Here is a 14,096-nt window from a genome sequence, read left to right on the forward strand (position 1 = left end):
TTGATCTGATGCTCTCATTTCTCCAGGATTTTCCATTGCTTAATCTTAGCAAACACTGAAGAAGATGATCTGAGCAAGGTCAGGCTGGACTCCAAGTAAGCTGATCTCGCTGTAGGTGTCTGTGTTCATTGCAGAGGAGTTGGACTGGGCAGTCCTTAAAGGCTCCTTCCAACTGCAACCATTCTGTGATTCTGCGCGCCGTGGGATTTGGAGAGTCATTTCTCTGAACTGCTGGAAGGATGCAGTGTCTGCCCAGTCTGTGGTATTGCCCTGGCTAGGCCAGTAATACTACTGTAGGAGATCTGTTTTTGAAGAAAAGGCCCCTTTCTGCTGTTATTTGACCTAATGCTGAGAAAACCATCTATGTAAGGCCTGCATCTGAGTAGCTCTCTAACAAGAGCTGGATTGATACCTGCAGCTCCAGTGCTAAATGGTCAGATCTGTAATGACATTTATCCTATTATCTTGGTTTGTATTCTGAGTGACAAGGGGATATTTGTCTATCCAGGTGATTTGTGGTCTCCTTCCAAGCACAGAATCAAATATGTTTTGTGTAGAATTGCTTCCCAGGTCCATCGATACTGCTGACTGGAAATTCAAGAGTTGTTAGGAAACCCAGATATGCAGTTAGTTTCATTAGGATACATTTCATTATACAGTAATTACGCTTTTCAGCACATCCAGATGCAACACAGTAAAAGCGTGTACCCAGGAGCTGCCTGTGAGCTGCGGGCTGAGGCTGGGGCTGCCCTGTGCTACACACAGCCGATCCATGGCCTCTTTGCAGGGCACAGGGCAAGTAAAAAATGGTTTTCAGCACAGGCACAGCAGCCACAAGGCAAGGAGGTGGCCCCAGTTGAGAGAGAAATAACAGAAGGGCCTCAGGCCCGGGGAAGAGGAAGGCAGGAGGGTCTGCAGGCTGCAGCAGGAGCTGTGATGCCTCTACATTTATCTCAGCCTAGAGGTGTTTTCTCCTATCTCCTCTGCCTGTCCTGGTGAGGAGTGGCAGTGAGACTGACTCAGCTAGCTGGCCAGGATGCAAACCCACCACAGCATGTTATTTCAGTTTCTGGGTATTCTCCTTCAGTTTTTGCCCTTCAGAGAGAATGTACCACAGTCCATGCGTTTCTTTGGAGCTGGTTATACTCAGCTGTGTCTGCAGAAGCATCAGACACCAGACAAAGGTGGAAAGTATGCCAGTGTGATGCATGATAAGGAATGAAAATGAGGCAGTTCAGGACTGTTTACTTGTGAGAAATTGTTTTGGCTTCCTAGCTGTCACAGCACATATTTTTGGTGCAGGAAGTCCATTCAGAAAGCTGTGCATAATTCAGTCCAGTACAAATGCAAAGAGGCAGACCAGGCCTGTGGCATGTAGCGATACATGTCTGACAGGGGAGGCAGCTTGTAAAAGAGATTAGAGATGGTAATCTGGAAGCTGTTCTTCAAAAGGCACAGAGTGAAGTTCTGTTATTTTCCGGGAGAGAAAAAGTCACGAATGTGACTTCATCATTCAAGACAAAACTTTGCACTTTTCTTTCTATTATTGTCATAAATTGTTTCTAAAGCCATGTTTTGTGTGAGATTGCAAACAGCTCTGCAGTACGATGTAGCATCATTCTTAACCTTTCACATCTGGAGTATCTTTTGCACTGCACTGGTGCAGGCAATTTGGTAACAATCCACATGATGTAATTTATGCAGAGACCACTGATGGCATTTACTTCTGTCTTTTACCTGGAGTTTCAGTCTATGGAGTTCTTCATTTGCTATATACCATGCCATAATAATCAAAGAGCCTTTAAGCAAATTAAGTTGGATAGCCCTATGATATTAACTCACTTTAAAGACAAAGGGATCAAAGCAGTACAGAAATTCAGATATTTCATGTAGCTGAAGAGCTGAGATAATATTAAGGAAATAGGAGATGTACGTGCACGTACAAATATTTTCAGTGCTGAAGTGGAATCACTCTGAGCATTTCTCTAGAAATTAAATCTGAGTACATAGTATCTGGCAATTAATAGCAAATCAAACCTGTTTGTGTATGTGGTGATTAGACAGTCTTTAATTGTCATTACTTCATATTCTGATGGCAAACTGAGTTTATTAAAGTTTGTAAGCTCTGAAATAAATAGGAGTAAATATTTTGTTTAGTAAAATTTTACTTATATGTAATAACATCTAGGTGAAAAGTCATCTGAGATTCTTTGTATTTTGAAATAGGGATTAAAGTGAATCTGAGTCACCTTGCTATTCATTAAGCAGTTCTCTCCTGCTCTGTCATAAATAATAAATAGTATGATGGGAAGACTTATCACTTACTAGTGAAATTTGACTATCAGCAAGCAAGTTAATAGGTACAAATAAAAAGCAAGCTATCATGCAGTATCTCTAAAACTTTCTGAAGGTGTATCGCAAATACCAGGATTGGATACCATCTTCTGCCTAGGAAAGTTAGAATGATCGAGATCTAGCTCTAGAGTGGTTTCCTGATTTTACTATTCTTCATGCAAATTAACTGTAATTGACAAGAATATAGAATATTTCATATTATGGTCTTAGACATAAAACCAGGTGGTCTTCACACGTTCAGAAACGCTCATTCTCTATCATCCCTGTGATGTCAGAAATAGCTGCATAGTTCTTTCCTTCAGTGCCTGTTACTTTGGAATTCTGTGAATTCTGTGATTCTGTGAATCTTCCCTTCAACCCCTGATGGCAGAGTTGGAAGGTTGAGGCTTTATAAATAGGTAAACCTTGTTACCACCACCATCCCACAACAACCCAAGTCCCACCCCATCCCAATAAAACACCTCCTGCAATATCTACCCCATTTCTGCAGTTGCATATCTTAGAACTTCTATGGGAGATAATGGGATTTTTAAAGGACAGTGGTCAACATGAAAATGCATCTTTTGTTCTCCTTTCTCCCTGTCCTTTCTTTTTCAGTGTTCTGCTTGCAGAGGTCTCTTACTGAAGAGAAATCGTGTTTGTTGCTTTATGTATTTCCAGTACATGTAGATTAAAATATTGTAGGTTCTGTTGGATGCCTGAAAACACCTACTACACTTGAAATTTATATTTTACCCACTAATTGTTGGAAAATATGAGCCCTTGATTGGTATGCAATTAGAAGTGTAACATTCTGTTAAACATATCACACAGCATATGGCATGTTAGTAGCAAATCCTCTAATTTAAAATGAAAAAAGTGTGTAGCTCTGCGTATTACAAATTTTTGCTGAGGATAAAAAATTGCCATTTGTCTAAATACCATGGGGAAAATACATCCTTAGTTATTTTTGTGATCTGAATTCAGTTTGCTGTATAAAATTTATGTTTTCTAGTGATAAATAGAGGAAAATGTGAAATGTATTTAAATATGAAGTTTGTTACAAGTAATCCATACTATGCCTTTTATTAAATATATATATATTTATTATACATATACATAAATATATATATATTTGTATGCTTTAGTGCAAACAGGTTAAAAATGCTGAAGCAAAAACATATTTACACAGTCACAGAAATAAAAAATCAAAGGGCAAGGAGTAAAATTGAAATTGATGATGGAATTCAGTGGTGCTCTGTTGTGTCAGTCAAAGCCACAGAATAGATCCACAGACATCATCACAAAATCACAGGTAAATCTCACTGTACTGAAGGCCTGGTAAGTACACTGATTTTTCAGGTGTTTCTGTGTTGTATTTTGGGGCTTTTTGCAGTAACATTTTCACAGATACAAAAAAGTGTTGCAAGAATTAACCTTGTTATTGACTGAAGTATTTCTTGCATGGTTGCAGAATATATGAACACTTACAAGATGTGCTAGCCCATTTATAAGGCTGATAGTAAACAATGCTAAACTTAGGCATGGTTCACTGAAAGATAGCTTGGTAGCCCAGTTTAATACAGAATCAAGTAAGCAGCATCCACTTTTACTTCCTCAGTGATTGTCCAGGATTACTGTGATTTCAGGTACAGTTAATCTTGTAGGGATTATATTTCTTTGATTAACTGCTTATACACCCTGATTTTTAGAACAAATCTTTGAAGTTGAAAAGATCTTTGGATCCTTCAAAAATCGTAGAATGGGTTAAATTGTAAGGGACCTTGAAGATCGTCTAATTCCAGCACAGACCCCTGAGGAACACTGCTAGTTACAGGCCTCCAGCCAGACTCTGCACCACCACCGATGACCCCCTGTGCACTGCCAGTCAGCCAGTTCTCAACCCACCTCACTGTCCACTCATCTATCCCACACTTCCTCAGCTTTGTTATAAGGATGTTGTGGGAGACAGTATCAAATGCCTTTCTAAAATCAAGGTAGATTACATCTACTGCTCTTCCCCCATCCACCCAGCATGTGACAACATCATAGAAGTCCACCAGGTTGGTCAAGCACGACCTCCCCTTGGTGAACCCGTGCTGACTACTCCTGATAATCTCCTTTTCTCCCAGTTGTCTGGAGATGGCATCCAGCACAAGCTGTTCCATCACCTTTCCAGGGACAGAGGTGGGGCTGACAGGTCTATAATAACCTGGGTCTTCCTTCTTGCCCTTTTTGAAGACCAGAGTGACATTGGCTATCCTCCAGTCTTCAGGGACTTCCCCTGTTATCCAAGACCTCTCAAAAATGATGGAGAGCATTTTGGCAGTGATATCCGCCAGCTCCCTCAGCTCCCGTGAATGCACCCCATCAGGTCCCATGGACTTGTGGACCTTAGTACTGCCTAGGCGCTCACGCACCTTCTCTTTCCTGACTCAAGGGAAGTCTCCCATTCCGCAGACCCTCTCATTAAACTCCAGGGTGTGGGAAACCTGAGGGAGAGCCTTTTCACTGAGACAGAAGTAAAGAAGGCATTCAGTATCTGTGCCTTCTCAGCATCCCCCATTACCAGAACCCCGCCTCACTTAGTAAGGGGCCCACATTCTCTCTAGTTTTCCTTTTGCTGTTAACATACTTAAAAAAGCCTTTTTTATTATCCTTTATCACTTTCAGAGCCCATCTCTTTCAGTTTTCTGAAAGACTCTCCAGCCGTCTGATCATCTTTGTGGCCTTCCTCTGGACGTGCTCCAACAGCTCCTCATCTGTGGCCACAGACTTGGACACAGTACTCCAGGTGGGGCCTCATAAGGGTGGAATAGAGGGGATAGTCCCGTCTTTTGCACTGCTGCCACATCTCTGCTAATGCAGCCCAGAATACTGTTGGCCTTTCAGACTGTTTCAGACCATTGGCTCATGTCTTGCTTTACATCCACTAGAATCCCCAAGTCCTTCTTCACAGGGCTGCTCTCAGTGAATTCTTTTCCCAATCTGTACATATATATGGGATTAACCCAACCCAAGCGTAGCAGTTTGCACTTGGTCTTGTTGGACCTCATTAGGTTCACATACACCCTCTTTTAAAGCTTGTCCATGTTATTCTGGATATTATCCCTTCCTTTTGTTGTATCAATTCAGCATGGTGTTGTCTGCAATCTTCCTTGCAATATACTCAATCCCAGTGTATGTCATCAATAAAGATGTTAAAAAGCACCAGATCTGCCCTTGTTGAAGACATCGTGGCTGTCACAGATGACCTCTTTGTCTCACATGTGCCTTAATGTCTCTTCCAGGAGCATCTGCTTCATGATCTTCCCAGACAGAGACATGAGGCTCGTTGGCCTGTATTTCCCTGTCTTCCTTCCTTTGTTAAATATGAGAGTAATGTTTCCCTTTATCCAGTCATCAGCGACTTCACTTGACAGCCATAACTTTTCAAATGTGATAGAGAGCAGCTTGGCAACCACATCAGCCAGTTCTTTCAGGACCCTGGGATGCATGTCATCTGTCCCATAGACTTGTACACATTCAGTCTCATGAGGTGATCTCAAACTTGCACTTTACCTACAGTGGGAGGGATTTGGCTCCTTCAACCCTTGGTGTAGCAGTGCAGGGACAGGAGAGATGTGGGACTGATAGTGAGGAATGAAGCATAGAACACCTTGAGAACCTCAGCATTCTCTATGCCTGTTATAGTCAGTTCTCCTTTTTCATTTGTCAGAGGCAGTGCAATCTCATTGCCCTTTTTCTTCTCACCAATGTACCTGTAGTACCCTGTCTAGTTATTTTTCACATCTCTCTTCAAGTTCAGTTCTATCCGTGCCTTGACTTTCCTGATCCCATCTCTGCATGTTTGAGCAGCATCCCCCGTTCTTCCTAGGCCACATATCTGTGCTTCCATTCCCTGTGCTTTTCCTTCTTTTCCCTCAGTTTGACCAACAGCTTCTTGCTCAGCCATGTTGGTTTCCTGCATTGCTGTTTTAGTTAACAGGATATTTGACAGGCATATTATGTCCAAGAAATCCAAGCAGTAAATTTGTTTAATGTAGCAAGCAATGTTTACTTACTGCCTCAAAACTTCTGTCTTCCTAGTCACTCTTTCACTGTTACAGTGGGATAACTCATCATTTAACAAATGGGCCGTATTTCTCCTTTAGCTTACATTCTTTCCTAAAGCGTAGCATTTTTGAGATACCGGTCTGATGGCACACATGCCACTGTGCCTCAGAGTAACTTTCACATGCTGTCTTTATGAAGTGTTTATCCCGACGTGGTAAATAGGATTCACATGCTGCTTGTCCCTTCACTGCTCTCCTACTTCAGCCCCTGGGATTGACTTACTGCAGTGTAACTGAATGCTGCCGAGCCACAGCCTTGTGAGAATTTGTGTCCGCATCTTAAACTGGGCAGGAAAGAAAATCTTTCTTCTCCAGCTGATCATTTGTTATGCTCAAATACGTTTTGTTACGACTTTGTACTTCATTTTGACATTGCGTTATACAGTCAATTTGGCATTGAACTGTAGAAAATGAGAATACTAGGAAGCAGATTCCTCAAAATATCAGTTTTATATCACAGACAGCTCTCCAAGAAGAGAAAGCTCTTTTTCTTTCAGCTTTGCTGAGCAAATTACACAATTCCTGTGGAAATCTTAAATCTAGTATATTTAAAATCAGTTTGTGCTACAAAGCCTGAGGTTTGGTATCAGTTGTTCCTGTTGTGTGTTGTAGTCACTAATCCTTTTAATGAAAAGCTTTTAGCATTGGAGAGATTCTATTTATAGTAAAACCATTAGAGCATAAAGCTCCTCATTGCTATTCTGCAGCATGTAGCTGTGATGTTTGTCAGTGGAGGGAAGATATTTTTAGCTGCAGCATTCAAAACCGGGGCTGAAAGGTCAAGAATCCTCGCGGGGATATGTTCTGCTACATCAGTGCTATCACACAGCTGCTGTTTACTCTCTTATCGTTCTTCAGTAATGAGAAGATTTCTTCATTGTGACACTAAAGGTATAAAGCATCCAAAGCATTTTGTGCATGGAGTGAATACGCAGGAAAGATGACGTATCCAATCACATTAAATGTTCTACTTCTCCTTAAGTGAACGATTTTATTTTCCCATAGACTATCTCAATACCTATTCATCAAGAGATGCATTCTATGAATTTTTTATTTTTTTTTATGAAAGGGGATAAGACCAAGCAGAAGGCAATCTGCTGAAATAGAGAAGAATTCTGAGTATATGGTATTCAGCCTGACGTCTGCACCATTAATTTTCATGGCCACATGATGCATGTGCAGAAGACGTATCAGTGTGTAATTTGACAAAGAAAAGGAGTCTGGAGGTTCCTATTGATAATATAAGGAACAGAATTGTGTGTGGGGGTGATTATATCTGCTACAGGACAGCTCGTAGCTCACCGGGTAGGTGTTCAGCAAGCACAAAAAGATTGTGCAGTCCTATTGAAAGAGGGTGTGACAGATGATCCATGAAAGGAAGAAGGGAGAAAAAAGGAAGGGAGAGAGGGGATAATTACAGGAATACAAGGCTGCATGTATTAGCGGAGTGTACAATGTGGAAGCTTCAGAGGGTTTTCTAATGTCTTCATATAAAAATCAGGGGGGAAAGATTAATTGCCACATTGAGAAAATTAGGGCTGGATGATCAAAGGAAAGGCAGAGCAGAAATGGCCTGTTGGCAGATGGTTTATAGAAATTGAGAGGTTTTTCAGAGGAGACGAGTGGAGTTCTTTGCTGCTTGAGATGCAGGCAGTGTCATATTTTAATAGTAATAAGCTGCTAAGTAACCCCTTTTATTCAGAAAACGTTATGTATGAGAAAAGTATGAGTAAAATAATACATCCACGGGTACACTTCCTTCTCAGGGTATAATAAAATTAATTATGCTTTTCCTCTAGGAATTTCTTCTAGGTCTTGCTGCTGGAAGTTATCTTGTGACACATAGAGTCCGTAATATCACACCTTTCAAAACAGGTTCTTTCGTATCAGGAGATTGGTTTAATTCCACTCTTTCTTTGTGCCCTAAGGAGTTTTTAATACCATTTTTCTGGGCTTTCTATATGGGTAGAGTTGACTTAGTCCATGTGGTTATAGCTGTTCCAGCACAGACTGAGCACATGTTAATAGGCAGCTCCCGTTCCCAGGATCTCATGACATAAATAAACCAAAAATTGAAGGATTGTCAGAAGAACAGGAGAAATGGAAAATGTCTCAATTCTACGCTTGTTTTTTACTTTTTCCTCTTGTAATTGAATGAGATTAAGGTAAAGGTGTATTGGCTGCAGGGAGTGACGGATGAAGGAGCTTTATGAGAAGACTTGTGCAGCATTAATGACTCACTCCTATCCAAACACGGGGTGTTCCTTGGTCCTGTTATATCTCCTTCTCTCTCACTCTTATGTAAAAGAAACTCATATGTTTCTGCCTCAGTTGCCCACTTCATGTCAAAGTGGTTCCATTCAACTCACTAAAAGGGACAGAAAAAAAAGCCAGGAGAAAGAAGAAAAAAAAAAAAAAAAAAGGAATTTGCTTTGGGTATTTTATTTTTTATGATGAGATCAGCCAGTTGAGTCAATGTACCTTTGAGCAGGGCTGGTGAGGAGCCAGATGGCCAAGAAGCGAAAATGAGGGCATTACCTGGGAGGTGGTTGGGTATGGGGGTAGGGGAATGGCAGGTATGGGTTATGGCTGCACCAGAAAGGGCCATCCGTGCACTGAGCACCTGGACTCCCTGTAGTGGAGTATTTATTGGGCCTATTTCTGAGGCATGATTATCTGAGCACAGAATTGAAGCTTTCTCTTGCAGCTCTCAGAGGAAAAATAACACCACAAAGAAGAATATTTAGAATGGAATGTATTCGGGATGGAAGAATTTATCCTTAGTTCCTGACTTTGTTAGGTATGTATATATATATACATACACTTTCTTAATAGAAGAGTAACGTTATACACATCAGTGACAGACTGAAGATTCCCGGAGAACAGGAAATTTACGGCATTTTGATGGTAGCACAGAGGAGAGAATTCAGGATGTTCTCTCTAACTGCAGAAGGAATCAGCAGAAAAATTACATAAAATCATAATTTGTGCTCGTAAGTGCAAATCAAGAAGTTGTTTGATGATAGCTTTCATAGCCTAGGGAGGTAGCCATGGGGTACACAGAAAAAAAAAAAGAACAAGATCACAGTCTGATGACAGTAATCTTTAAATTGACTCTTCATATTTTGTGTGAAAATGTATTTGATCTTAACCATAAAGTTGTGGAAATTCTGATGTGTATTGTAGTTTTCCTCAACTTCCCCACTGAACTTCGTACTTGTATGAAATTCTGCGTAGGTTTGCTGTTTGTGCCATATTCTGCCTTGCACTTTCAGACTGTTTAATTCTTCTTTGGGCACAGACCAGCTGTGGTTACTTTAATGGTAGTGTCTTTGTTGCAATTTTGTCTCTCCTTTGCAGTTGCTTTTTTTTACAGTTAGCTGTTCACTTACCACCTAACGTGCTTTATTAGGTAAGCATTCATGGTGGGGAAGTGCGCATTTGCTTTTAAGTGATGGAGAGTTTTGTTAGGAAAAGCAAAGTCAGCTCTGAGGCCAGTCAGCCTCACCTCTGTCCCTGGAAAGGTGATGGAACAGCTTGTACTGGATGTCATCTCCAGACAACTGGAAGAAGAGGAGGTTATCAGGAGTAGTCAGCACGGGTTCACAAGGGGGAGGTCGTGCTTGACCAACCTGGTAGCCTTCTATGATGTTGTCTCTGGCTGGGTGGATAGGGGGAGAGCAGTGGATGTAGTCTACCTTGATTTCAGCAAGGCATTTGATACTGTTCCCCATGACGTCCTTATAACAAAGCTGAGGAAGTGTGGGATAGATGAGTGGACAGTGAGGTGGGTTGAGAACTGGCTGACTGGCAGAGCGCAGAGGGTCGTTGTTGGTGGTGCAGAGTCCGGTTGGAGGCCTGTAACCAGCGGTGTTCCTCAGGGGTCTGTGCTGGGTCCGGTCTTGTTCAACATCTTCATCACTGACCTTGATGAGGGGATAATGGCCACCCTCAGCAAGTTTGCCGATGATACGAAGTTGGGAGGATTGGCTGACACGCCTGAGGGCTGTGCTGCCATTCAGCAAGACCTGGATAGGCTGGAGAGCTGGGCAGAAAGAAACCGGATGAGGTTTAACAAAAGCAAGTGTAGAGTCTTGCATCTGGGGAGGAATAATTGCATGCACCAGTACAGGTTGGGGGATGACCTGCTGGAGGGGAGCTCTGCGGAAAGGGACCTGGGTGTCCTGGTGGACGACAGGTTGGCCATGAGCCAGCAGTGTGCCCTTGTGGCCAAAAAGGCCAATGGCTTACTGGGGTGCATTAAAAAGAGCGTGGCCAGCAGGTCAAAGGAGGTGATCCTCCCCCTCTACTCTGCCCTGGTAAGACCTCATCTGGAGTACTGCGTCCAGTTCTGGGCTCCCCAGTACAAAAAAGACAGGGATCTCTTGGAAAGAGTCCAGCGGAGGGCCACGAAGATGGTGAAGGGCCTGGAGCATCTCCCCTATGAGGAAAGGCTGAGTGAACTGGGTCTGTTCAGCCTTGAGAAAAGGAGACTGAGAGGGGACCTGATCCAGGTCTATAAATATCTAAGGTGTGGGGGGCAGAATGGCGAGGCCGGACTCTTTTCAGTGGTGAGTGGAGACAGGACAAGGGGAAATGGCTGGAAACTGGAGCATAGGAAGTTCCGCACAAACATGCGCAAGAACTTCTTTACAGTGAGGGTGACGGAGCACTGGAACAGGCTGCCCAGGGAGGTGGTGGAGTCTCCTTCTCTGGAGATGTTCAAGACCTGCCTGGATGCCTACCTGTGCGACCTGCTGTAGGGAACCTGCTTTGGCAGGGGGGTTGGACTCGATGATCTCGGGAGGTCCCTTCCAACCCCTACAATTCTGTGATTCTGTGATTCTCTTTGGGAACCTAATGGGCTACATCTGTCCCTGAGAATTATAAAGTTTCTCTTTCATGTAGAAGGTGTATATGACAGTTGATGGTTGAATTAGATGATTCTTAGAGGTCTTTTCCAGCCTTGATGATTCTGTGATACATGTATACACATAATGAAGTCAAGAGCTAAGCTGAAGGTCAGTTGTGCATTGGCATGAAATTGCAGACCACTACATTTTGCTGTATTGACATTCAACTTCGCTGTAAATTGGTAAAATTCAGAGCTAATCAGTTCCTAAAATGCTCTATTTCTGTTAAATTCTCCCCTAAATCACTTCAGTGGGCAGAGATGGTTTAAAAATAATTGCAAAGTGGACATGCAGACATTTGCTGTCATCCCTTCAATGAACACAAAGTAATTGACAGTTGCTTTTTACTAGTTTCATATTTTCACTTTAAATATATAGTTTCTGTGAGAGAGTGCAAATGTCAAAGCTGTGTCTGTAGAAAAGACAAAAATACCTGCCTGCAGTTACTGTTTGCTGGAGATGTACATTGTGAGAGAGGTTTTGCTTGCTCTCCTCCCTGCAGTTTCTGAGTTATATACCCTTTCCTTCATTTTTTTCCTAAGCAAGGGGAGTTTAGCTTGGGGAAGGCTCTGGGGAGACCTCATTGTGGCCTTTCAGTATTTGAAGGGAGCATATAAACAGGAAGGGGAACGGCTGTTCATGAGAGTGGATAGTGATAGGACAAGGGGGAATGGTTTTAAACTGAGACAGGGGAGGTTTAGGTTAGATATTAGGAGGAAGTTTTTCACTCAGAGGGTGGTGAGGCACTGGAACAGGTTGTCCAAGGAGGCTGTGGATGCCCCATCCCTGGAGGCATTCAAGGCCAGGCTGGATGTGGCTCTGGGCAGCCTGGTCTGGTGGTTGGCGACCCTGCAGATAGCAGGGGGTTGAAACTGGATGATCATTGTGGTCCTTTTCAACCCAGGCCATTGTATGAGTTTCTGATTCATACTCTGCCATGTTTTGAGATTTACCGTGTGTTTGCCTCTAATTTGAAACATGGCAAATTTTGTAAAATATGGAAATGTGACAGGTATATGAGTTCTGACCTCATACGCCTGTGCTGCTTAATGTGCCTGCATTAGAAATATTGTGGCCAACAGGAGCAGGGAGGTGATCATCCCCCTGTACTCAGCACTGGTGAGGCCGCACCTCAAGTACTGTGTTCAGTTTTGGGCCCCTCACTACAAGAAAGACATTGAGGCCCTGGAGCGTGTCCAGAGAAGGGCAACAAAACTGGTGAGGGATCTGGAGCACAAGTCTTATGAGGAGCGGCTGAGGGAGCTGGAATTGTTCAGTCTGGAGAAGAGGAGACCTCATTGCACTCTACAACTTCCTGAAGGGAGGCTGTGGTGCAAAAGGGTCTGGCCTCTTCTCCCAGGCAAATAGTAGGACCCGAGGAAACAGCCAGAAGTTATACCAGAGGAGGTTTAGGTTGGATATTAGGAGAAACTTTTTTTCTCAGAGGGTGGTCAGGCACTGGAATGGCTGCCCAGGGAGGTGGTGGAGTCGCCGTCCCTGGTAGTGTTCAAGAGGCGCCTGGATGAGGAGCTACGAGAGATGGTTTAGTAGCTTGTGGCACTGATAGGAATGGGAGAGTGGTTGGACTGGATGATCTTGCAGGTCATTTCCAACCTTGTGATTCTGTGATTCTGTAGAGATGCACATTTGGCAGCCCTGCAAATCCTTTCACTCGTCTGCCTTAAAATCTATTTGGCTCTCGGTTACTGTATAAAAGTATTCTTGAAGTTTCAGTTTAGGAATCTCAGTTTAAATCTCTTTGCAACAACTTAAATTTCAAGGGTTGTTATTAGAGAAAGACTGAGTTCCTTTGAGAGATGTGAGACTTGTGAGATTTGAGACTTGTGCAGAGCTGCGTGGACATCAGAGCATCTCGTCGTTTTAACTGCAGCTTTTCCATCTGCTGCAGAGCAGCATCTGGAGATTTCAGTTTATCTACTGGAGCTAATCCGTGCCTTCAGTTTATTGCACACACAGAGCCTATGCTGGGGATCCCATTCAGCTTAAACAAGTACTGGGTCTTAGCGTTTCACCTGAAGCAGTATCTGTTGCACTGTAGGTACCACTTGTGTGAATAAAGGCAGTGGCTAACACTGTAATTGCCCTGTCCTTTGAATTTTCTTAATGTGAGAACATTCTTGTCAGTGCTAAGGCCGTCTCTGTAACACAGAGTTAGCAGTAGAGGTTGAACCTTCCTGCCAATGTTCTGTTACATTTATTGCTATGCGACAGATGGCAGCAGAGGGGCAGCATGATAAAATGATGTCTGACATGGAAGCGCATCTGAAGCAAAGAGGTGGAATTGAATTCCTCCATGTGAAAAAAATTGCAGCCATTGACATTCATCAACACTTGCTGAATGTTACTGGAGACCAAGCAGTGGATGTGAGCGCAGTGAGGCAATGGGTGGTGTGTCTCAGCAGTGGCAGTGATGACAGTGGATCATCTCCACTGATTTTTTTGTGTGTGCCATGCAGGCTCTTTTGTAGCTGAGAATTTGCTCTATCAAATAGTGCTATTGTGTCCTTTGTGTCTGTTGTAGTTTCCTTGGGTATAAGTAGGAGGCATTAATTTCAAACTGATTGGTGTATGACTTGTTTCCTACATGTGCATATATATATATATACACTTACAGGCTTTTTCCATATGGAGATAAGTAACCACATACAAACATATACTTTGCTATGATACGTTCAACACAAACATAGATAAGTCAAGGTTTCATCAAGAAAAA

The 14,096-nt window shown here is 42.8% G+C and overlaps 1 protein-coding gene across 4 annotated transcripts in view; it reads left to right on the forward strand.

The window, feature by feature from the left end:
* Window positions 1-14,096, forward strand: part of TRAPPC9 (trafficking protein particle complex subunit 9) — a 474,287-nt gene that overhangs the window by 233,473 nt on the left and 226,718 nt on the right. The window contains exon 22 of one of the 4 annotated variants that reach the window (XR_007376065.1): window positions 27-9,249. The exons of the other annotated variants lie outside the window; for them this stretch is intronic. The gene's annotated coding sequence lies outside the window, so the exon portion shown is untranslated. The remainder of the gene's footprint in view (window positions 1-26; window positions 9,250-14,096) is intronic. 4 annotated transcript variants of the gene reach the window in all.

Source organism: Lagopus muta, chromosome 3, assembly GCF_023343835.1.
Source record: "Lagopus muta isolate bLagMut1 chromosome 3, bLagMut1 primary, whole genome shotgun sequence".
In the NCBI taxonomy this organism is placed as follows: domain Eukaryota; kingdom Metazoa; phylum Chordata; class Aves; order Galliformes; family Phasianidae; genus Lagopus; species Lagopus muta.